The following is a 13,973-nucleotide window of genomic DNA, read 5'->3' as shown; positions in this document are numbered from 1 at the left end:
AAACATTTTTTTTCCTTCTGAAAAAAAAATTAACAGTCTTACCTACAACTTTGAGGTTCAGGTAGGTTTCCAGCATCACATTTTTGTAGAGACTCTTCTGGGAAGGATCCAGCAAATTCCACTCTTCCTCAGTGAATTTCACATGCACATCATCAAAAGTCACTGCATCCTAAATATCCCATACATGTACAACACAAAGCATGATACTAACATCACCAGAAGATAAATATATGCTTTCTCAAATATATAGTCACATAATTCTCATGCTTGCTCTGCTTATTTTCTGACTCAAAATTTATAATCACTGTGTCATTTTAGAAGGATCTTTAATTATAAGTTACACCTCTGTCACTTTTGAACACTTTGAATAGGATAAAGCCTTGCTAGGGAAATGCCAACTGAGAAAATGCCAACTGAGAGGGACGTGCAGGGGAAACAGATCCACAGTACTGAGAACACACCTGAAAAATTGTATGAACAATTACTAATGACAAACATGATGGGCAAGCTGGGTGTATTTGCTCATGTCTTTAATCAGAGGCACAGGCAGGTGTATGGCTAATAAGTTGATACTGGCATGACCTTTGTAATGTGTTCTAGGAGACTAAAAGTTATATTTTAAAACCCTCAATCCATACAAAAATCAACCAAGGAAATAAAAATGACAGAGAACTCACAGTTCTTTACTAAAGTTCCTACAAAGAATTATACATTCACTGCACATCTGAATTCATCTGGCAGAAACAGGAAGTATAACAGTTTAAACTATAACATTAATAAAATTTTACTAAAAGAGAATACATGCTTAAATTGTTACAAATGGATGGATGAAAATAACAGTAATATAAATGTTGATCACAAATAAGAAACATAGGGCAGGAGAGAGATCTCAGCATTGGAAATCTCCTGCTCATCTTCCACATAATGGTGGACAATTCCTTGCAAACACATGGGGCCAACAGCTACTCATTACTTCAAGATCAGGAGTTTACAGGTCATCTTCTGACAACAGTAAAGATGAGGCACACATGATATTCATATTCATGCACACAGGCAAAATATTTTCATGTATTCAAATATTTTAGAACAAACAAGAGACAGAGAAAGAACATCATTCATCTGAAACCTAATGAACTTGAATGCTCAGATAATATTGATGTCATGAATATATGCCATTTTGAGAAATAGAATATAGTCTATATATTTGGCCAAATTTCAGTACTAAAGATGTGCATGAAAAACCGCACAAAAATATGCTTATATTACAAGCACAAGACATGTGTCTTTTGCAGTTTCTCTTCCTATATTAAGGACAGACAAGGTTCACAGAGAAATATGTTTTGGAAAAGAAAAGCAAAAAATAAAATAAATTTAAAAATATAAAGCAACCAGACTAATAAATAGATTATTATTGAATAGCAAATGTATCTACTGTATTTTATATAATTTAAGGAAAGAGATTATAGTGAAGGTATGGGAGCATGAGAAGAAAGCTGAAGGGTCAGTTTCAACCACAACACAGTAGACACCAAGAACACAGTATTTCCCCTCTAATAGGTGGGTTAAATCTGGAGCAGAGACTGAAGAAATGGCCAATGAAAATTTGCCCCACTTGAGTGCCATTCTATGGACAGGCACCAATCCTTGACATTATTAACAACACTCTGTTGTGCTCCCATACTGAATCCTTGAGCAATTGTCCATTGAGAGGATCCACCAAGCAGCTGAACGAAAAAGCTGCAGAGATCCAGAATCAAACATTGCATGAACCTTGGGGACTATTATGGAACATTTGTTGGAAAGATTGCTATCCTTGAGGAGGATAGGAACTCCACACGAAGACCAAGAGACTCAAGTAAGAAGCACCCTTGGGGACACTCAGAGACTAAGCCACCAACCAAATATCATGCACAGGACGGAATAAGGCCCCTGGCACATATATAGCAGATGTGTAGCTCACAGGCTCAGAAGGTCGTTTAATAACAACTGTAGCAAGGGTTTTCCCTATAGCTGTGGGGGGGGGGATATCTTTTGAATCTGTTTCCTTAACTGGGCTGCCATGTCTAGCCTCAGTGAGAGAGGATTTACTTAACTCACAAGAGAATTGATGCACCAATTTTTGGAATACCTGGGGGCCCCACAACGTCTCAAAGAAAAACAGAGGAGACTCGGGGAGGGACTCTGCCATGGCAAGGGACATATAATGGGGATAGTGATAAGGGTGACAATGAATATATAAATTATTGGAAAAGCAGAAAAAGAGAGAAAAAATAAAAATTTCATTCTATAAACACTATCCTGGAAGGTATCTGGAATGGCTCCTACCAGAAGATCTTCCACAAGATTCACAAAGAAAGCCAGACAGGACAGACAAGCAGTCAAAGACATCATCCTATCTAGAAGTTTTTGGTTTAAATAAACTGCATCGTGACCCTTGACGCTATGGGCAAATATTCATCCTGTGATGAAAATGCATTCAGTCTTTCTTCAGGGATCCTAACAGTCTGTAGGAACTCCTACAGTGTTCAAACATCTATAGTCTCTTCTGACACACAAGGCAAAATCTTGAAGGTCACCTCTTGTAACAGTTTGGGTACATCCTCTCCTTGTATACATCTCTCCATGGCAGATTTACCAATGCTTTAGTTATCTCAATACAAGCTGTGGTCGCAAAATACAATTCAAAAATCATCCTCATAATTTCACAGCAATGAACTCTCATGGAGTCTTCCCCATGGCTCTGACTCTGCCAAAAGATGGCTGGAATCGTGCCAAATTGAAACCATACAGGAAGAATCCAGGAACTCGAATTTATCATCTATCAGTTTTCAGAAGCCACACCATATACAAGATCCTCTTAAGTTTGGCTTCTAAGGTGATGGACTCTGCCTCACTTGGTCCACAGTTGCAGCAGGTTTTATTTGAAGTACATTCTTGGGACTAGGAAACACTTTACCTATTCCTTCCCTTAATTTAAGATTTAGCCAGAGGAAATGTTACACTTAGGATATTTTCTTAGGACATCTACCCACTAGTGCATGTGTTCCACTAAGTTCATATCTGTTTTACTTATAACAGCTGGGAACTAAAAAAATCAATAAGGCCGCCAACCAAAATTTGGATACAGAATATGTGATTCATTTACAAAATGGAATACGATTCAGCTAGTAAAAGCAAGAACTTTATGAATTTTGCAGGAATTGGATACATCTAGATACTATCACCCTAAGTGAAGTACCCCAGACTCAAAAGGACATGCATGTATGTACTCACTTACAAATGTATAATAACTATAAATTACAGGATATCTGCATGACATTTCTTGGTCCTGAAGAAGCTAAATAAGAAGGAATGCCAAGGGGCTAGATAGATGGCTCAGTTGGCAAAAGCACTGATTGCTCTTGTGAAGGTCCTGAGTTCATATCCCAGCACCGACATGGTGGCTCACAACCACCAGTAATGAGATCTGATGCCCTCCACTGGTGTGTCCGAAAACAAATACAGGGTACTTACATATAAAAAATAAATATATTTTTTTTTTAAAAGAATGAAGGCTAAAATGAGCATGGTTGAATCACACTCTGAAGTGGAAGTAAAATAGTCAAAGGGGGCAGTTGAAAGAGAGAGGGAACTGGAAGGGCCAGTAGTTAAGAAAGGGGAAGGGGAGGTAAGGAACTGCTGTGGTGAGAGAAAAGGAAGGGCCATAAGACAAGGAAAATATATTGAAATCTCTAGTTGACAGGGATATAAGAGTTTAGGCATCTTTAGGATCTGACTATATGGAGGATATACTTTGTTATACTTCCAGAGAGTAGCTTAGCATAATTGTTCTCTGAGTCTCCATCCAGCACCTGACTGAAACAGATGCAGAGCCCACAGTCTAACATTACACAGAACACAGCGGATCTTTGGAAGAGTTGGGGAAAGAAATGAGGGCCTCCAAAGAAAAAGAAACCCATAAGAAGCCCCTCAGTGTCAACTAACCTGGGTACTAGGAAACTCTCAGAGACTGAGCCACCAGCCAACCTTCAGATGACTGTAGCTCTGAAAGGTTGAAATGTTATCAACTTCACCTCTCTCCTGATTATGTTTCCTTATGGATTGCTAGGATTTTCTTACCCTGCCCACCTCTTCTACTAGCTTCCAACATCAACCAGCAATCCCTCTTGAACATAACAATCAGGTCAGTAAAAGAGCCAGCACCCAGACAACACTCTAAAAATCTACAAAGAAAATTGTAACACAGGAATAACACTCCCACAAAAACAAGACAAATTGAGAAACTAGTACCTAGACCAATAATCACCAAAAACGCAGATACCTAGGACCAGCATAGAAAGATATGTAATACCAGCCAGTAAAATAAGTCACCATCCTCACCTTCTCACTCCTCTCCTTTTCCACAACCTCTTTTGTATCAGAGATCTTGTGTGTTTTACTTTCTCAATATATGTTAGAGAAAGAGGAGGAGGAGGGGGGAAGAGGAGGAGGAGGAGGAGGAGAATATGAAGAAGAAGAAGAAGAAGAAGAAGAAGAAGAAGAAGAAGAAGAAGAAGAAGAAGAAGAAGAAGAAGAAGAAGAAGAAGAAAATCAGCATAAAGAAAATATTTCCAAGAAAACCACAAATGAAAGCTTTCATTGACTAAAGGAAGTTGCCTATCAATGTACAAGAAGCATGAAAAATACCAGATTGGGAAAGAGACGTTTGCCATATCATAATCAAAACAATAAACATATTAGTTAAAAAACAACAAAAAATTACAGCAGAAAAAAATTAACAAACCAAGCAAAACAAAAACTAGTAATGTTTGAAATTAGAACTATTAGATTCATACCTGTGTTTTTTTTTTTAAGGAATAAATTTATTACTTATGCAATATTCTCCCTGCATGTATTACTGCAGGCCAGAAGAGGGCACCAGATTCCTATGATTACATATGGTCATGAGACACCATGTTCTTGCTTAGAATTGAAATCATGGACTGTGTAAGAACAACCAGAACTCTGAACCTCTGAGCCATCACTGCAGGCCTAATCCTGCCTTCTTAATGTATATTGTAAAAGACAAAAAGTTTTGGGCACAGGTGCTGCTTAGTCACAGAAACCACTCATGCTTCTACAAGAAAGCAACTAGTCCAGATATTTTGGACAGAATTACAAACAGCCGTGATACGGAAGTTATTAAGAGGTCATGGCCTGAACTAGCAAGTAAGAAGCACCACTAGAAACTGCACATGTGGTCACATCTGGCTGATGCTTCCAATCCAACCCCATAGTGGACCCACCACCCCAGTGCATACAGCTCAGCCATATGTTCCTCCCCATTGTGGGCAGATATATTGTGCTCACCATGTCTTGATTTCAGCGTTTCCCTGAGGTCCCCACACAGCAAACAACAGCAGAGCTCAGAGCAGGACACAGAGTATCAATCAAGCTGCACAGCCACATGGAACACACCGGAAAGTTCCCGCCTCTTTTTCTGACTGGCCGTCTGCCTCACACCCTTGATTGGCCAGTGACTTTTAGACCTCCTCAGGTTAAAGTGTGCTTCCTATCTAGGGCCACACCTTTTCAACATGTCAGGAGTGGTTTGCACTCCATTAACATTTGAAATAAGATTCAATGAGGTATCTTACCCCATCCAGCCCAGTGGGAGGAAACATTCCAGTCGAGGCTGGTCAGCTGCCTGCTCCTCCCCTCTCGGAGCCAGGACCCTGCACTTACCAGGACCTGTGCCTGAGATTTCCTCAAAGCATTTGTCTTCTTACCATAATCATTGTGAACAGCTTGCCTAGACCTTTACTCAAGGTGCATTGGCCATATAAATCTGACCCAGGAATTGATGACCCAATGCATCACCCAGGTTACTAACATTAAATATTGATTTTTAGAAACAACAGTTTTAGCCAGGCAGTGGTGGTACATGCCTGTAATCCTAGCACTTGTGTCGCAGGCAGGTGAATCTATGAGTTTGAAGCCAGCCTGATCTACAGAGTGATTTCCAGGAGAGCCAGTGCTATACAGAGAAATCCTGTCCTAAAAAGATAGAAAGAAAGAAAGAAAGAAAGAAAGAAAGAAAGAAAGAAAGAAAGAAAGAAAGAAAGAAAGAAAGAAAGAAGGAAGGAAGGAAGGAAGGAAGGAAGGAAGGAAGGAAGGAAGGAAGGAAGGAAGGAAGGAAGGAAGGAAGGAAGAAAGAAAGAAAGAAAGAAAGAAAGAAAGAAAGAAAGAAAGAAAGAAAGAAAGAAAGAAAGAAAGAAAGAAAGAAAGAAAGAAAGAAAAAAGCTACAAACAAAAACAAACCAATAGCTTTGTTTATGGATAAATGCTTGGCTCTGGAAAACTGAACCTCCCTTCAACAGATGAAGCATGTATCAAACTACTCCAGGAGGAAAGGCAGAAACATAAGTGAAAAACTGTTGAGCACTCTTACTAGTCAGCACATTTTCATCAGTGCCAAGTGGAGAAAAACCACATTTGGATTAGTACAGATTTTCTAGATCTGTACTTTTACAGATTTTTCATGAATCTTTCTATGTATATAGAAAGGGCAGCTAATAGAATGTCCCAATAAAGGCTGTCTGTCCTGGGAAGTTAGAAAAATCAAGGACTGGTTAATTTCATATTGCAGGATATTACAGCTGATCTTCAGTATATACCAGTATACTTAACAAATGAGTACTTCCTACTACTAGTGTTAAAGAAAATTCACCTTTCTTCAGGAAATTTAAGTAGTACAAGTACAAAAAACAAAGAACTACCTTTTCGTGACCTTTTCTATGTGTAGACTGCAAAAAGCAACTATAGCCTAGGTCAAAGATGGATGTGAACATCTCAACAGATCTCAATTAAGAAAGAGTTTCTCATTTCAAAAGACATAATTAAGAAATATCTCCCACAGTAAAAAGGGTTAGAGTTAGTGTTAGGAGATTAGAGGGTTATGGTTAGGTTCAAGATAAGGGTTTTTATAATTAGGTTGCTTAGGAATTTAAGGGGTTAAGACAGGATTAGAGATTTAGGATAATCCCCAGGATTAGGGTCAGGTTTAGGTGGCCATCATTATTCTTGATGATCCCACTGAATCAATAGTAACCCTATTACACAAAGAAGAAATGCCAGGGTTAGGGTAAGACTCGGGGTTTGGTCAAAGGACTTGTTTGTTTTGCTAAGTGAACTCAGCTTCTATCTTTTTACTCATCTCTCTTTCTAGTACTAGTTTTTTAGAACATTAAAATATTTCCTGCCCCAATGAAAGTGGAAAGTAAGTTAACCAAGAACCTTGAATTCCCAGATGGGAAATATCTTTACATAATTATGGGGTGTAGTTCACATACAACAGAAAATTAATACTGCTTTAGTTGTTCTAAGTTTCACCTGGGGATCTTCATAAGAGAAAAAATCATGGGACTTTTTAGTCATCTTTTATAATGATGTCATAAATATTGCATGGGCTATGTGTCTTCACCACAGTTTTAATAAATATAACCAGGTGGTACAAGATAAAATGGTGGCCATCATTATTCTTGATGGTCTCAGTGAATCAACAGTATCCCTATTACACAAATTATAATAATTATTCATTATTCATTTTACATCTTTTTTTTTAGTTGTTTGGATTTGTTTTTTGTTTTGTTTCGATTTCTTTTTGATTTTTTTTTTTCCGAGACAGGGTTTCTCTGTATAGCACTGGCTGTCCTGGAACTCACTCTGTAGACCAGGCTGGCCTCAAACCCAGAAATCTGCCTGCCTCTGACTCCCAGAGTGCTGGGATTACAGGTGTGTACCACCACCACCCGGCTACATTTTACATCTTTTTTTAAAAAGATATTTATTTATTTATAGATTTATTTATCATATATAAGTACAATGTAGCTGTCTTTAGACACCAGAAGAGGGCATCAGATCTGTTTATGGATAGTTGTGAGCCACCATATGGGTGCTGGGATTTGAACTCATGACCTTGGAAGAGCAGTCGGTGCTCTTACCTGCTGAGCCATCTCTCCAGGCCTACATTTTACATCTTACTGTTTTGATTTATTCTTATTCTAATAGTTTTTACCTTATTATAAATAAACAAAAATGCATGGCTTACTAAAATAGGTAATTTTATTTCCTGTGTATAGACCATTCACATGAGATCATGGTTTGTATTTCATATCATGTACATAATAGCAAATGGATTACAATTAAATTAAACTTGCTAATATGGCCCTATTTCATTTTGATTCTTATGACATTAAAGTTATATATTTATATGAAAGTGTGCCCTATCCCCAGCCTTTTTGAGCAGGAGTTTCAAAATTCTGCTAGCCACTGCTTCACACCTAGAATGGAGTTCTCAAACCAAGGTGAAGCCCATTGTTCTCCAAGAACCATAGCCTCCACCTGATGCCAGCCTCCTGCTGAGCAGGCAGAACCATTTCTGCAGACCTGTTTCCAGCTTTTGGGGGAGGGGTCTTGCCCCTCCTATTTGTATTTGGAGACCTTTATAAAACGTTGAGCTTTGAGCAGGAAATCTTTTTTTTTGGTTCTATGTTTCTCCTGTCACCCTTATCCCATATCCAGCTTTCCTTCCAGTTGCACCGGTAAACCATTTGAACTGAGCTGCGAGCAGCTACCTGAAATGATGAAAATATATTTATTCAATAAATCCAAACATGTAAAATAAATATAAATTAATAATATGGGTTTAAATCTTACTTGGGAATATGTAACTTAAGGATATATTTTCAAATTTTATTTATTTATTTACTTACTTACTTATTTTTGGTTTTTTTGAGACAGGGGTTCTCTGTATAGCCGTGGCTGTCCTGGAAATCACTCTGTAGACCAGGCTGGCTGAGAACTCAGAAACTGGCCTGCCTCTGCCTCCCAGAGTGCTTGGATAACAGGAGTGTGCCACCACCACCTGGCATATTTTTAAATTTTATTGTCTACTTTTAAGTACAAGATATAAGTAAACACACAGATATCCAAATGGCATCTAACTGATCCCTATCCAAATTCCAGTACATAACACAGTCTGTATCCCTTAAGGTTCTAAATTAATTCTAAAGGGATTTAAACTCCTAGACCAAGAGATGTTATTCACATTGAATTTAGTCCTCACTCATACAAGAAAAACAAGTCTGTTCTTTAAATTATGACATATACATATTTGAATTATTATACAGACAAAAACATATTAATTTAAAAATATCTTTATCTTTTAACCTGTTTTTTTTTTTCAGTGATCTCTTCTTGTGAAGATCCCTAGAAAGAATCTGATTCCTGAGAATTACAGTGAATCAGATAGTCAATATGTGGGACAAGAGAAGTTATGTATCTCCAGAATGGTGCTGTAAAATCATTGATAACAGGAATCTACTGTCACCTGATTTCATGTGAGTCGGGTCTTGGCCTACAGCGGCTAAAACATTTGCTTTGCCATTCCTCACTGAGATGCCATAAATTTTCACGTCAGACTCCATTTTAGAGAACCACACATAACTTTGAACTCAGGTAAACTCACAGGCTGATACTTAACACTAGTTTCCAAGTTGCACCCAACAAAGCCTGAGCCTAAATCCAGTCTCTAGGTCAATCCCCAACAAGACCAGAGTTTCCAGATTACACCCTCAGCAAGACCAGTGTCTCAGAGTATTCTCCCCAACAAACCTATGAGCCCATATCTTGTCAATTGACCATCAATGCAGAAGGGAGCAGGAGTTTAAGTTTATGATATGACTTCCAGCACCAGTCATTTATGTTAAAGGCCAAGGTAGCTTTCCAATTAGGTGCTTGTACATGTACTCCCTGCTTGATGCTTACCATAAAGTTTTGCCCCTATAGATATTAGGGGCTCCCCCACCATCAAAACCATCATGCATGATGGTGGTGCATTGGGGGAGAGGGCTGGAGCTCTCTCTAATAGAATAAAGATCTTGCTTTGAGTTGCATCTGATCAGCTCCTGCGTGTGGCTTCTTTTTGGATCAATAATGCTCCCCTGGCTCAACTTGCTCAATTTCCACTAACATAGAATATCAGACCAAGACCTGCATTTAAAAGAGAAAATAGTGAGATTGAGATGATGATGGTAGAGCATTGGTCCAATATTCAAATCCTATAGTTCACAATAAGGGTGTGCCAATTGCTCCAAACAACACTCCTGTCTGACCATGAAACTGGTATTGCAGCTTGCACAGCAGCCTGCTCCTTTTCCAGAGCCTTCTCCTGTTTTTACTCCCTACAGAAAGCTTGCAGCTTTCTGGTCTACCTGATACACTGGCTGGGGTATCAAATCCAAATGAAGTGTGTGGTGTCTCCAGAGTCCTGATATGCACATTAACTATTGTGCTTCTTTCTTTGTGGTGGGAGTGGCCAAGCACAAAAACTTATCTTTCCCCTTGGAATTAATGTATCTGAATACCCTTCATGATTAGATTCCTAAGCATTTTACTGAATTTGAAGACTACTAAACAACTTTGGTTGGATTTATTTTCAGTCCTCTGATGACCATATGGGTTAACAATGAGTCCAAATTAATTGACACCTTGTGCTCTCTAGGTAATTTCTACATAATATACACTTTAGATAATTAATATCACATTTATTGGAAGGCACAGATGATCAAGATCCCTTTTACCTTTGTTATGACATATGGATGCAAACACAATATATTCTCAAGGCAAAAATATAAAGATATACCACTGTCAATGCCAAATAAAGCAAAGTGCTTCTGTTGATGTTAATGGAGATGTAGTGGCAAAAAGGCATTTACTAGATCAGTAACTGCACAGCATGTACCAAGAGATGTGTTCATCTTCTGAAGTAAGGATAGCACTAACTCACTTTCCTGGACCTAGGAAATAATTTGCCCACTCCTTCAAATAATTTATGACTTAACAGGAGGAAAAAATTTATGTTGGGTTCCTGCTCAGGCACATACACACCAGAACGTTTGCTCCATTAAGTTCATTTGTGTTTTATTTACAACAGCTAGAAACTTGAAATTGTCCAGATGTTCCTCAACTGAAATATGGATACAGAAAACGTGTTTCATTTCCAAATTTGAATGCAATTCAGCTATTAAAAACAAGGACATTACAACTTTACAGGCAAATTGATACAACTAGAAACTATCATCCAGTCTGAGATAACACAGACATAAATGGAAAATCATGTATGTACAAACTTACAAGTGAATATTGAATATAAAGTAGAGGATATCCACACTAATCGTCATAGAGCAAAAGAAGCTAAACAAGAAAGAAGATCCAATTGCCTGTGGCTCAATCTCAGAAGGGTGAATAAAACAGACATAGGAGGCAGATGGAAGAGAGAGAACTGGATAAGAGAGCAGATAAGAAAGGGGAAAGGGGAGAGAACAGGAACAGGTGAGGTGACAGACAGGAGAGGTCAAGAGGGTCAGGAAAATAAATTGAAATCTGAAGTAGATGGTGGTCAAAGGGTAGGGTATATTTAACATGTGCCGGAGATGACAAAATGGAGGATATTCAGGAGTCTATGGGGGTAATATTAGCTGAAATGCATGGAAATGAGATATGGACCCTGAAGAGGGTCATATCCTGCAGTCAGGTAGGACCCCCAGTGGAGAGTTAAGGACACCACCTGAACCCAAACCATTGCCAGTCAAAATCTGTCCTGTCTACAAGAAATTTAATCAAAATGATGGAGCAGAGACTGAAGGAATGCCCTAGCGATAACCTGCCCAACATGAGACCCTTCCCATGGGCAAGCAACAAACCTTAACTTTACTGAGGATACTGTATAATACTTTCAGGCAGCACCTTAGCAGCATTGGCCTGTGAGAGTTTGAATCTAGAACCAGACTATAACAGATGTAGAGACCCACAGCCTAACATTGGACAGTATTAGGGTGTCTTTGGGGAGAGGGTTGAAGGCCACTGAAGGAACAGGAAGTCCATTCAAAGACCCTCAGATTCATCTAACCTGGACATTAGAAGACTGATCCACAAACCAAAGAGAATACACAGGATGGACTGAGACCCACACCATATATGCAATACATATGTTATCCATCTTCACATGGGTCCCACAAAAACTAAAGCGGGAGATGCACCTTATGCTGTTGTCTGTCTATCCAACCTGTTCCCCTAACTTGGCTACCTTCTCTGAACTCAGTAAGAGAGGATGTGCTTGACCATGCAGAGACTTGAAATTCTGTTCTTAGCAAATGCTCAAGTAGACTGCACCCCCCCTTAGAGGAGTGAGGGATGAATAACTGTTTAAGTTGAATGGAGGGATTGTAGAAAATGGAATTTAAATTAAATAAATAAATGATAAATAAATGAGTGGGGGAAATGAACAAATACATATTACTAGAATGAAAGTATAGAAGTCAGCCCATTATTTTTAGATTTTACCTCACACAGTCTTTCAATGTGTAAGCCAAGGAGAAAAGATTTTTGGCCAAATTATCACACAATGACCTCTCACTAAAATTTACCGTGTCTATTTTCATCTGAAATTGTATGATCTCAATATTTCTGGCTGCATACTGTCAATACTCCAATCTCCCACGTCGTATGAGAACAACAGACTAAGATCCAAGAATAGTTTTCTATAGCTTTTGCCTCTTCAATTTCTGATAATGTCTACATTCTTTCAAAAGAGAACCTAGATTCTGTACAGCAACAAAATCACTTGTTGATAATGATTTTTTCGATGTTTCGGTTGTTCTAACTTGTTACTTTGCTATTGGAATCCTCTGAACAAAAGAATCTGAGGAAATAAACGAACGGTTGTTGTGAATGGTTCTGTCAGACCACAGTTCATCCGTTTGGGAGCTTAGCGTAGAAACTGAAGCTAAAAACTGAAGGTAAAAGCATGGACAAACATTGTGTCCTGGCTTTCTCTCCTGCTTGGTCAGTGCCCCATGCTCAGGTAACTCTCTCATCCAGACCAGGCCCACTTGTTTATGAATATTGTCACCCTCAGTTCAAGAACCTTACCATCTCACTCATCAACACTATCTCATATAGACTTAGCAACCAGCCATTCTGATGAGAGCACATACTCAATTGAGGTTCCTTCAGATGACTGTAGTTCTGAAATGTTGAAATGTAGGCAGCTTCACCTTTCTACTGACTATGTATTCTTGTGCATTGCTAAGATTATCTCTTACTGCCCACCTGCTCTCCCAGCTTTCAACATGAGCCAGCATTCCCTCTTGAATATACCCACCAAACAGTTAAGTCAAAGAGGCAACACTCAGTCAATACTCTCTGATAATCTAGACAACAAACTATAAGCCAGCAATAATCTCCCACTTAAACAGGACAAGCTGAGTATCCAGCACATAGCCCTATAATCATCACAAATGCAGATGCCTAGACACCAGCATAGGAAGATAAGGAATAGCAGCCAGAAAAATTAGTCACCATAGACAAGTTATCAGTCCTCTCCCTTTCCTCATAAAACCTCCTTTGCATCATATCTCTTCCATTTTAATTTAGTTTATTTTCTCAGGATATGTTACAGGAGGAAAAGGAGGAAGAAGAGGAGGAGGAGAAGAGAAGGAGAAAGAGTAGTAGGAACAGGAGGAGGAGGAGGACGAGGTGGAGGAGAAGGAGGAGGAGGAGGACGAGGAGGAGGAGAAGGAGAATGAGGAAGAGGAGTAGAGGAGGAGGAGAGAGGGAGGAGGAGGAGGAGGAGGAGGAAGAAGAAGAAGAAGAAGAAGAAGAAGAAGAAGAAGAAGAAGAAGAAGAAGAAGATCAATAAGCATAAAAGTCTAGAAAACATTTCAAATGAAATAATATGTGAAATCTTTCATAAAATAAAGGAGGTGCCTGTTAATGAACAAAAGCATCAAAAATATAAAACAGATAGGGAAAACGAACTTTTGCCACATAATAATCAAAACAGTAAACATATAAGTTAAAGAAATATAAACAAAAAAACAACAGCAGAAAAAAATAACAAACTAAACGAAGCAAAATCTGGTAATGGTTGA

General features: G+C 38.7%; 1 pseudogene; it reads right to left on the bottom strand.

Annotated features, from left to right (window-relative positions):
• LOC127669341 (zinc finger protein 431-like) overlaps positions 1–13,973 on the bottom strand; it is a 140,522-nt pseudogene that overhangs the window by 59,773 nt on the left and 66,776 nt on the right.

This window comes from Apodemus sylvaticus, chromosome 19 (assembly GCF_947179515.1).
Source record: "Apodemus sylvaticus chromosome 19, mApoSyl1.1, whole genome shotgun sequence".
In the NCBI taxonomy this organism is placed as follows: Eukaryota; Metazoa; Chordata; class Mammalia; order Rodentia; family Muridae; genus Apodemus; species Apodemus sylvaticus.
The sequence above is the reverse complement of the archived record's forward strand: the minus strand, read 5'-3'. Positions and strand labels throughout refer to the sequence as shown.